Below are 13,374 nucleotides of genomic sequence, written 5' to 3' on the forward strand. Positions count from 1 at the left end.
TTGTGATGTCACAGTGTGCCATTGTAATGCAATCACAATGTGCCATTGTAATGCAATCACAATGTGTCATTGTGATGTCACATTGTGCCATTGTAATGCAATCACAGCGTGTCACTGTGATGTCACAATGCATCACTGTGATGCAACAATGGATCATTGTAATGCAATCATAATGTGCCATTGTAATGTAACAATGGTTCACTGTGATGTCACAGTGTGCCATTGTGATGCATCAATGTTCCATTGTAATGTAACAATGTGTCACTGTGATGTCACAGTGTGCCATTGTGATGTCATAATGTGCCATTGTAATGCAACAATTGAGTTTGTGATGCATCAATATGACATTGTAATGCAATGACAATGTGTCATTGTGATGTCACAGTTTGCCATTGTGATGCATCAATATGCCATTGTAATGCAATGACAATGTGTTACTGTGATGTCACAGTGTGCCATTGTAATGCTACAATTGAGTTTGTGATGCATCAATGTGCCATTATAAGGCAATTACAATGTGTCATTGTAATGCACCAATATGCCATTGTAATGCAATGACAATGTACCATTGTAATGCAATGACAATGTGTCATTGTGATGTCACTGTGTGCCATTGTAATGCAATCACAATGTGCCATTGTAATGAAATCACAGTGTGTCACTGTGATGTCACAATGCGTCATTGTAATGCAACAATGGATCATTGTAATGCAATCATAATGTGTCATTGTGATGTCAGTGTGCCATTGTAATGCAATCACAATGTGCCATTGTAATGCAATCACAATGTGTCATTGTGATGTCACAGTGTACCATTGTAATGCAATCACAATGTGCCATTGTAATGCAATCACAATGTGTCACTGTGATGTCACAGTGTGCCATTGTGATGTCACAATGTGCCATTGTAATGCAACAATTGAGTTTGTGATGCATCAATATGCCATTGTAAAGCAATGACAATGTGTCATTGTAATGCAACAATGGATCATTGTGATGCACCAATATGCCATTGTAATGCAATGACAATGTACCATTGTAAGGCAATCACAATGTGTCATTGTGATGTCACTGTGTGTCATTGTAATGCAACAATGGATCATTGTGATGCACCAATATGCCATTGTAATGCAATGACAATGTACCATTGTAATGCAATCACAGTGTGTCACTGTGATGTCACAATGCGTCATTGTAATGCAACAATGGATCATTGTAATGCAATCACAATGTGTCACTGTGATGTCACACTGTGCCATTGTGATGCATCAATGTTCCATTGTAATGTAACAATGTGTCACTGTGATGTCACAGTGTGCCATTGTGATGTCACTACTGAGTTTGTGATGCATCAATGTGCCATTATAAGGCAATCACACTGTGTCATTGTAATGCAACAATGGATCATTGTGATGCACCAATATGCCATTGTAATGCAATGACAGTGTGCCATTGTAATGCAATCACAATGTGCCATTGTAATGCAATCACAGTGTGTCACTGTGATGTCACAATGCGTCATTGTAATGCAACAATGGATCATTGTAATGCAATCATAATGTTCCTTTGTAATGTAACAATGTGTCACTGTGATGTCACAGTGTGCCATTGTGATGTCACTATTGATTTTGTGATGCATCAATGTGCCATTATAAGGCAAACACAATGTGTCATTGTAATGCAACAATGGATCATTGTGATGCACCAATATGCCATTGCAATGCAATGACAATGTACCATTGTAATGCAATCACAATGTGCCATTCTAATGCAATCACAGTGTGTCACTGTGATGTCACAATGCGTCATTGTAATGCAACAATGGATCATTGTAATGCAATCACAATGTGCCATTGCAATGTAACAATGGTTCACTGTGATGTAACAATGCGTCATTGTAATGCAACAATGGATCATTGTAATGCAATCACAATGTGCCAATGCAATGTAACAATTTGTCACTGTGATGTCACAGTGTGGCATTGTGATGTCATAATTTGGTTTGTGATGCATCAATGTGCCATTATAAGGCAATCACAATGTGTCATTGTAATGCAACAATGGATCATTGTGATACAACAATATGCCATTGTAATGCAATGACAATGTACCATTGTAATGCAATGACAATGTGTCATTGTGATGTCACAGTGTGCCATTGTAATGCAATCACAATGTGCCATTGTAATGCAATCACAATGTGTCATTGTGATGTCACAGTGTGCCATTGTAATGCAATCACAATGTGCCATTGTAATGTAGCAATGTGTCATTGTGATGTCACATTGTGCCATTGTAATGCAATCACAGCGTGTCACTGTGATGTCACAATGCGTCACTGTGATGCAACAATGGATCATTGTAATGCAATCATAATGTGCCATTGTAATGTAACAATGGTTCACTGTGATGTCACACTGTGCCATTGTGATGCATCAATGTTCCATTGTAATGTAACAATGTGTCACTGTGATGTCACAGTGTGCCATTGTGATGTCACTACTGAGTTTGTGATGCATCAATGTGCCATTATAAGGCAATCACACTGTGTCATTGTAATGCAACAATGGATCATTGTGATGCACCAATATGCCATTGTAATGCAATGACAATGTACCATTGTAAGGCAATCACAATGTGTCATTGTGATGTCACTGGTTGCCATTGTAATGCAATTACAATGTGCCATTGTAATGCAATCACAGTGTGTCACTGTGATGTCACAATGCGTCATTGTAATGCAACAATGGATCATTGTAATGCAATCATAATGTTCCTTTGTAATGTAACAATGTGTCACTGTGATGTCACAGTGTGCCATTGTGATGTCACTATTGAGTTTGTGATGCATCAATGTGCCATTATAAGGCAAACACAATGTGTCATTGTAATGCAACAATGGATCATTGTGATGCACCAATATGCCATTGCAATGCAATGACAATGTACCATTGCAATGCAATCACAATGTGCTATTGTAATGCAATCACAGTGTGTCACTGTGATGTCACAATGCGTCATTGTAATGCAACAATGGATCATTGTAATGCAATCACAATGTGCCATTGCAATGTAACAATGGTTCACTGTGATGTCACAATGCGTCATTGTAATGCAACAATGGATCATTGTAATGCAATCACAATGTGCCATTGCAATGTAACAATGTGTCACTGTGATGTCACAGTGTGGCATTGTGATGTCATAATTTGGTTTGTGATGCATCAATGTGCCATTATAAGGCAATCACAATGTGTCATTGTAATGCAAAAATGGATCATTGTGATGCAACAATATGCCATTGTAATGCAATGACAATGTACCATTGTAATGCAATGACAATGTGTCATTGTGATGTCACAGTGTGCCATTGTAATGCAATCACAATGTGCCATTGTAATGCAATCACAGTGTGTCACTGTGATGTCACAATGCGTCATTGTAATGCAACAATGGATCATTGTAATGCAATCATAATGTTCCTTTGTAATGTAACAATGTGTCACTGTGATGTCACAGTGTGCCATTGTGATATCACTATTGACTTTGTGATGCATCAATGTGCCATTATAAGGCAAACACAATGTGTCATTGTAATGCAACAATGGATCATTGTGATGCACCAATATGCCATTGCAATGCAATGACAATGTACCATTGTAATGCAATCACAATGTGCCACTCTAATGCAATCACAGTGTGTCACTGTGATGTCACAATGCGTCATTGTAATGCAACAATTGCAATGTAACAACGTGTCACTGTGATGTCACAGTGTGGCATTGTGATGTCATAATTTGGTTTGTGATGCATCAATGTGCCATTATAAGGCAATCACAATGTGTCATTGTAATGCAACAATGGATCATTGTGATGCAACAATATGCCATTGTAATGCAATGACAATGTTCCATTGTAATGCAATCACAATGTGCCATTGTAATGTACAAATGTGTCAATGTGATGTCACAGTGTGCCATTGTGATGTCACAGTTTGCCATTGTGATGTCACAATGTGTCATTGTGATGTCACAACGTGCCATTGTAATGCAACAATTGAGTTTGTGATACATCAATATGCCATTGTAATGCAATCACAATGTGCCATTGTAATGTAGCAATGTGTCATTGTGATGTCACATTGTGCCATTGTAATGCAATCACAATGTGCCATTGTAATGCATTCACAGCGTGTCACTGTGATGTCACAATGCGTCACTGTGATGCAACAATGGATCATTGTAATGCAATCATAATGTGCCATTGTAATGTAACAATGTGTCATTGTGATGTCACTGTGTGCCATTGTAATGCAATCACAATGTGCCATTGTAATGCAATCACAGTGTGTCACTGTGATGTCACAGTGTGCCATTGTGATGTCACTATTGAGTTTGTGATGCATCAATGTTCCATTATAAGGCAAATACAATGTGTCATTGTAATGCAACAATGGATCATTGTGATGCATCAATATGCCATTGTAATGCAATGACAATGTACCATTGTAATGCAATCACAGTGTGTCATTGTGATGTCACAGTGTGCCATTGTGATGTCACAATGTGTCAATGTGATGTCACAGTGTGCCATTGTAATGCAACAATTGAGTTTGTGATACATCAATATGCCATTGTAATGCAATCACAATGTGCCATCGTAATGTAACAATGTGTCAATGTGATGTCACAGTGTGCCATTGTGATGTCACAATGTGCCAATGTAATGCAATCGCAATGTGCCATTGTAATGCAATCACAGTGTGTCTCTGTGATGTCACAATGCGTCATTGTAATGCAACAATGGATCATTGTAATGCAATCATAATGTTCCATTGTAATGTAACAATGTGTCACTGTGATGTCAGTGTGCCATTGTGATGTCACAATTGAGTTTGTGATGCATCAATGTGCCATTGTAATGTAACAATGTGTCATTGTGATGTCACAGTGTGCCATTGTAATGCAATGACAATGTACCATTGTAATGCAATGACAGTGTGTCACTGTGATGTCACAGTGTGCCATTCTGATGTCACAGTGCGTCATTGTAATGCAACAATGGATCATTGTAATGCAATCACAATGAGCCATTGCAATGTAACAATGTGTCACTGTGATGTCACAGTGTGCCATTGTGATGTCATAATTTGGTTTGTGATGCATCAATGTGCCATTATAAGGCAATCACAATGTGTCATTGTAATGCAACAATGGATCATTGTGATGCACCAATATGCCATTGTAATGCAATGACAATGTACCATTGTAAGGCAATCACAATGTGTCATTGTGATGTCACTGTGTGCCATTGTAATGCAATCACAATGTGCCATTGCAATGTAACAATGTGTCACTGTGATGTCACAGTGTGCCATTGTGATGTCATAATTTGGTATGTGATGCATCAATGTGCCATTATAAGGCAATCACAATGTGTCATTGTAATGCAACAATGGATCATTGTGATGCACCAATATGCCATTGTAATGCAATGACAATGTACCATTGTAAGGCAATCACAATGTGTCATTGTGATGTCACTGTGTGCCATTGTAATGCAATCACAATGTGCCATTGTAATGCAATCACAGTGTGTCACTGTGATGTCACAATGCGTCATTGTAATGCAACAATGGATCATTGTAATGCAATCATAATGTTCCTTTGTAATGTAACACTGTGTCACTGTGATGTCACAGTGTGCCATTGTGATGTCACTATTGAGTTTGTGATGCATCAATGTGCCATTGTAATGCAATCACAGTGTGTCACTGTGATGTCACAATGCGTCATTGTAATGCAACAATGGATCATTGTAATGCAATCACAATGTGCCATTGCAATGTAACAATGTGTCACTGTGATGTCACAGTGTGCCATTGTGATGTCATAATTTGGTTTGTGATGCATCAATGTGCCATTATAAGGCAATCACAATGTGTCATTGTAATGCAACAATGGATCATTGTGATGCACCAATATGCCATTGTAATGCAATGACAATGTGCCATTGTAAGGCAATCACAATGTGTCATTGTGATGTCACTGTGTGTCTTTGTAATGCAATCACAATGTGCCATTGTAATGCAATCACAGTGTGTCACTGTGATGTCACAATGCGTCATTGTAATGCAACAATGGATCATTATAATGCAATCATAATGTTCCTTTGTAATGTAACACTGTGTCACTGTGATGTCACAGTGTGCCATTGTGATGTCACTATTGAGTTTGTGATGCATCAATGTGCCATTGTAATGCAATCACAGTGTGTCACTGTGATGTCACAATGCGTCATTGTAATGCAACAATGGATCATTGTAATGCAATCACAATGTGCCATTGCAATGTAACAATGTGTCACTGTGATGTCACAGTGTGCCATTGTGATGTCATAATTTGGTTTGTGATGCATCAATGTGCCATTATAAGGCAATCACAATGTGTCATTGTAATGCAACAATGGATCATTGAGATGCACCAATATGCCATTGTAATGCAATGACAATGTACCATTGTAAGGCAATCACAATGTGTCATTGTGATGTCACTGTGTGCCATTGTAATGCAATCACAATGTGCCATTGTAATGCAATCACAGTGTGTCACTATGATGTCACAATGCGTCATTGTAATGCAACAATGGATCATTGTAATGCAATCATAATGTTTCTTTGCAATGTAACACTGTGTCACTGTGATATCACAGTGTGCCATTGTGATGTCACTATTGAGTTTGTCATGCATCAATGTGCCATTGTAATGCAATCACAGTGTGTCACTGTGATGTCACAATGCGTCATTGTAATGCAACAATGGATCATTGTAATGCAATCACAATGTGCCATTGCAATGTAACAATGTGTCACTGTGATGTCACAGTGTGCCATTGTGATGTCATAATTTGGTTTGTGATGCATCAATGTGCCATTATAAGGCAATCACAATGTGTCATTGTAATGCAACAATGGATCATTGTGATGCACCAATATGCCATTGTAATGCAATGACAATGTACCACTGTAATGCAATGACAATGTGTCATTGTGATGTCACAGTGTGCCATTGTAATGCAATCACAATGTGCCATTGTAATGCAATCACAATGTGTCATTGTGATGTCACAGTGTGCCATTGTAATGCAATCACAATATGTCATTGTGATGTCACAGTGTGCCATTGTAATGCAATCACAATGTGCCATTGTAATGTACAAATGTGTCAATGTGATGTCACAGTGTGCCATTGTGATGTCACAATGTGTCAATGTGATGTCACAGTGTGCCATTGTGATGTCACAACGTGCCATTGCAATGCAACAATTGAGTTTGTGATACATCAATATGCCATTGTAATGCAATCACAATGTGCCATTGTAATGTAACAATGATTCACTGTGATGTCACACTGTGCCATTGTGATGCATCAATGTTCCATTGTAATGTAACATTGTGTCACTGTGATGTCACAGTGTGCCATTCTGATGTCACAATGTGCCATTGTAATGCAACAATGGATCATTGTGATGCACCAATATGCCATTGTAATGCAATGACAATGTACCGTTGTAATGCAGTGACAATGTATCATTGTGATGTCACTGTGTGCCATTGTAATACAATCACAATGTACCATTGTAATGCAATCACAGCGTGTCACTGTGATGTAACAATGTGTCACTGTGATGTCAGTGTGCCATTGTAATGCAATCACAATGTGTCACTGTGATGTCACAATGTGCCATTGTAATGCAACAATTGAGTTTGTGACGTTACAATGGCACTGTGTGCCATTGTAATGCAATCACAATGTGCCATTGTAATGCAATCACAGTGTGTCACTGTGATGTCACAATGCGTCATTGTAATGCAACAATGGATCATTGTAATGCAATCATAATGTTCCTTTGTAATGTAACAATGTGTCACTGTGATGTCACAGTGTGCCATTGTGATGTCACTATTGAGTTTGTGATGCATCAAGGTGCCATTATAAGGCAAACACAATGTGTCATTGTAATGCAACAATGGATCATTGTGCTGCACCAATATGCCATTGTAATGCAATGACAATGTACCATTGTAATGCAATGACAATGTGTCATTGTGATGTCACTGTGTGCCATTGTAATGCAATCACAATGTGCCATTGTAATGAAATCACAGTGTGTCTCTGTGATGTCACTATGCGTCATTGTAATGCAACAATGGATCATTGTAATGCAATCACAATGTGCCATTGCAATGTAACAATGGTTCACTGTGATGTCACAATGCGTCATTGTAATGCAACAATGGATCATTGTAATGCAATCATAATGTTCAATTGTAATGCATAATTTGGTTTGTGATGCATCAATGTGCCATTATAAGGCAATCACAATGTGTCATTGTAATGCAAAAATGGATCATTGTGATGCAACAATATGCCATTGTAATGCAATGACAATGTACCATTGTAATGCAATGACAATGTGTCATTGTGATGTCACAGTGTGCCATTGTAATGCAATCACAATGTGCCATTGTAATGCAATCACAGTGTGTCACTGTGATGTCACAATGCGTCATTGTAATGCAACAATGGATCATTGTAATGCAATCATAATGTTCCTTTGTAATGTAACAATGTGTCACTGTGATGTCACAGTGTGCCATTGTGATATCACTATTGACTTTGTGATGCATCAATGTGCCATTATAAGGCAAACACAATGTGTCATTGTAATGCAACAATGGATCATTGTGATGCACCAATATGCCATTGCAATGCAATGACAATGTACCATTGTAATGCAATCACAATGTGCCACTCTAATGCAATCACAGTGTGTCACTGTGATGTCACAATGCGTCATTGTAATGCAACAATTGCAATGTAACAACGTGTCACTGTGATGTCACAGTGTGGCATTGTGATGTCATAATTTGGTTTGTGATGCATCAATGTGCCATTATAAGGCAATCACAATGTGTCATTGTAATGCAACAATGGATCATTGTGATGCAACAATATGCCATTGTAATGCAATGACAATGTTCCATTGTAATGCAATCACAATGTGCCATTGTAATGTACAAATGTGTCAATGTGATGTCACAGTGTGCCATTGTGATGTCACAGTTTGCCATTGTGATGTCACAATGTGTCATTGTGATGTCACAACGTGCCATTGTAATGCAACAATTGAGTTTGTGATACATCAATATGCCATTGTAATGCAATCACAATGTGCCATTGTAATGTAGCAATGTGTCATTGTGATGTCACATTGTGCCATTGTAATGCAATCACAATGTGCCATTGTAATGCATTCACAGCGTGTCACTGTGATGTCACAATGCGTCACTGTGATGCAACAATGGATCATTGTAATGCAATCATAATGTGCCATTGTAATGTAACAATGTGTCATTGTGATGTCACTGTGTGCCATTGTAATGCAATCACAATGTGCCATTGTAATGCAATCACAGTGTGTCACTGTGATGTCACAGTGTGCCATTGTGATGTCACTATTGAGTTTGTGATGCATCAATGTTCCATTATAAGGCAAATACAATGTGTCATTGTAATGCAACAATGGATCATTGTGATGCATCAATATGCCATTGTAATGCAATGACAATGTACCATTGTAATGCAATCACAGTGTGTCATTGTGATGTCACAGTGTGCCATTGTGATGTCACAATGTGTCAATGTGATGTCACAGTGTGCCATTGTAATGCAACAATTGAGTTTGTGATACATCAATATGCCATTGTAATGCAATCACAATGTGCCATCGTAATGTAACAATGTGTCAATGTGATGTCACAGTGTGCCATTGTGATGTCACAATGTGCCAATGTAATGCAATCGCAATGTGCCATTGTAATGCAATCACAGTGTGTCTCTGTGATGTCACAATGCGTCATTGTAATGCAACAATGGATCATTGTAATGCAATCATAATGTTCCATTGTAATGTAACAATGTGTCACTGTGATGTCAGTGTGCCATTGTGATGTCACAATTGAGTTTGTGATGCATCAATGTGCCATTGTAATGTAACAATGTGTCATTGTGATGTCACAGTGTGCCATTGTAATGCAATGACAATGTACCATTGTAATGCAATGACAGTGTGTCACTGTGATGTCACAGTGTGCCATTCTGATGTCACAGTGCGTCATTGTAATGCAACAATGGATCATTGTAATGCAATCACAATGAGCCATTGCAATGTAACAATGTGTCACTGTGATGTCACAGTGTGCCATTGTGATGTCATAATTTGGTTTGTGATGCATCAATGTGCCATTATAAGGCAATCACAATGTGTCATTGTAATGCAACAATGGATCATTGTGATGCACCAATATGCCATTGTAATGCAATGACAATGTACCATTGTAAGGCAATCACAATGTGTCATTGTGATGTCACTGTGTGCCATTGTAATGCAATCACAATGTGCCATTGCAATGTAACAATGTGTCACTGTGATGTCACAGTGTGCCATTGTGATGTCATAATTTGGTATGTGATGCATCAATGTGCCATTATAAGGCAATCACAATGTGTCATTGTAATGCAACAATGGATCATTGTGATGCACCAATATGCCATTGTAATGCAATGACAATGTACCATTGTAAGGCAATCACAATGTGTCATTGTGATGTCACTGTGTGCCATTGTAATGCAATCACAATGTGCCATTGTAATGCAATCACAGTGTGTCACTGTGATGTCACAATGCGTCATTGTAATGCAACAATGGATCATTGTAATGCAATCATAATGTTCCTTTGTAATGTAACACTGTGTCACTGTGATGTCACAGTGTGCCATTGTGATGTCACTATTGAGTTTGTGATGCATCAATGTGCCATTGTAATGCAATCACAGTGTGTCACTGTGATGTCACAATGCGTCATTGTAATGCAACAATGGATCATTGTAATGCAATCACAATGTGCCATTGCAATGTAACAATGTGTCACTGTGATGTCACAGTGTGCCATTGTGATGTCATAATTTGGTTTGTGATGCATCAATGTGCCATTATAAGGCAATCACAATGTGTCATTGTAATGCAACAATGGATCATTGTGATGCACCAATATGCCATTGTAATGCAATGACAATGTGCCATTGTAAGGCAATCACAATGTGTCATTGTGATGTCACTGTGTGTCTTTGTAATGCAATCACAATGTGCCATTGTAATGCAATCACAGTGTGTCACTGTGATGTCACAATGCGTCATTGTAATGCAACAATGGATCATTATAATGCAATCATAATGTTCCTTTGTAATGTAACACTGTGTCACTGTGATGTCACAGTGTGCCATTGTGATGTCACTATTGAGTTTGTGATGCATCAATGTGCCATTGTAATGCAATCACAGTGTGTCACTGTGATGTCACAATGCGTCATTGTAATGCAACAATGGATCATTGTAATGCAATCACAATGTGCCATTGCAATGTAACAATGTGTCACTGTGATGTCACAGTGTGCCATTGTGATGTCATAATTTGGTTTGTGATGCATCAATGTGCCATTATAAGGCAATCACAATGTGTCATTGTAATGCAACAATGGATCATTGAGATGCACCAATATGCCATTGTAATGCAATGACAATGTACCATTGTAAGGCAATCACAATGTGTCATTGTGATGTCACTGTGTGCCATTGTAATGCAATCACAATGTGCCATTGTAATGCAATCACAGTGTGTCACTATGATGTCACAATGCGTCATTGTAATGCAACAATGGATCATTGTAATGCAATCATAATGTTTCTTTGCAATGTAACACTGTGTCACTGTGATATCACAGTGTGCCATTGTGATGTCACTATTGAGTTTGTCATGCATCAATGTGCCATTGTAATGCAATCACAGTGTGTCACTGTGATGTCACAATGCGTCATTGTAATGCAACAATGGATCATTGTAATGCAATCACAATGTGCCATTGCAATGTAACAATGTGTCACTGTGATGTCACAGTGTGCCATTGTGATGTCATAATTTGGTTTGTGATGCATCAATGTGCCATTATAAGGCAATCACAATGTGTCATTGTAATGCAACAATGGATCATTGTGATGCACCAATATGCCATTGTAATGCAATGACAATGTACCATTGTAATGCAATGACAATGTGTCATTGTGATGTCACAGTGTGCCATTGTAATGCAATCACAATGTGCCATTGTAATGCAATCACAATGTGTCATTGTGATGTCACAGTGTGCCATTGTAATGCAATCACAATATGTCATTGTGATGTCACAGTGTGCCATTGTAATGCAATCACAATGTGCCATTGTAATGTACAAATGTGTCAATGTGATGTCACAGTGTGCCATTGTGATGTCACAATGTGTCAATGTGATGTCACAGTGTGCCATTGTGATGTCACAACGTGCCATTGCAATGCAACAATTGAGTTTGTGATACATCAATATGCCATTGTAATGCAATCACAATGTGCCATTGTAATGTAACAATGATTCACTGTGATGTCACACTGTGCCATTGTGATGCATCAATGTTCCATTGTAATGTAACATTGTGTCACTGTGATGTCACAGTGTGCCATTCTGATGTCACAATGTGCCATTGTAATGCAACAATGGATCATTGTGATGCACCAATATGCCATTGTAATGCAATGACAATGTACCGTTGTAATGCAGTGACAATGTATCATTGTGATGTCACTGTGTGCCATTGTAATACAATCACAATGTACCATTGTAATGCAATCACAGCGTGTCACTGTGATGTAACAATGTGTCACTGTGATGTCAGTGTGCCATTGTAATGCAATCACAATGTGTCACTGTGATGTCACAATGTGCCATTGTAATGCAACAATTGAGTTTGTGACGCATCAATGTGCAATTATAAGGCAATCACAATGTGTCATTGTAATGCAACAATGGATCATTGTAATGCAATCACAATGTGCCATTGCAATGTAACAATGGTTCACTGTGATGTCAAAATGTACCATTGTAATGCAATCATAATGTGTCATTGTGATGTCACAGTGTGCCATTGTAATGCAACAATTGAGTTTGTGATGCATCAATGTGCCATTGTAATGTAACAATGTGTAACTGTGATGCCACAATGTGTCATTGTGCTGTTACAAAGTGTCTTTGTAATGCAATGTGTAACTGTGATGTCACAGTGTGTCATTGTGATGTCACAATAGATCATTGTGATGCAACAATGGATCATTGTGATGCAACAATATGCCATTGTAATGCAATGACAATGTACCATTGTAATGCAAACACAATGTGTCATTGTGATGTCACAGTGTGCCATTGTAAGGCAATCACAATGTGTCAT

The sequence above is a fragment of the Enoplosus armatus genome, chromosome 15 (genome assembly GCF_043641665.1).
Source record: "Enoplosus armatus isolate fEnoArm2 chromosome 15, fEnoArm2.hap1, whole genome shotgun sequence".
Classification (NCBI taxonomy): domain Eukaryota; kingdom Metazoa; phylum Chordata; class Actinopteri; order Centrarchiformes; family Enoplosidae; genus Enoplosus; species Enoplosus armatus.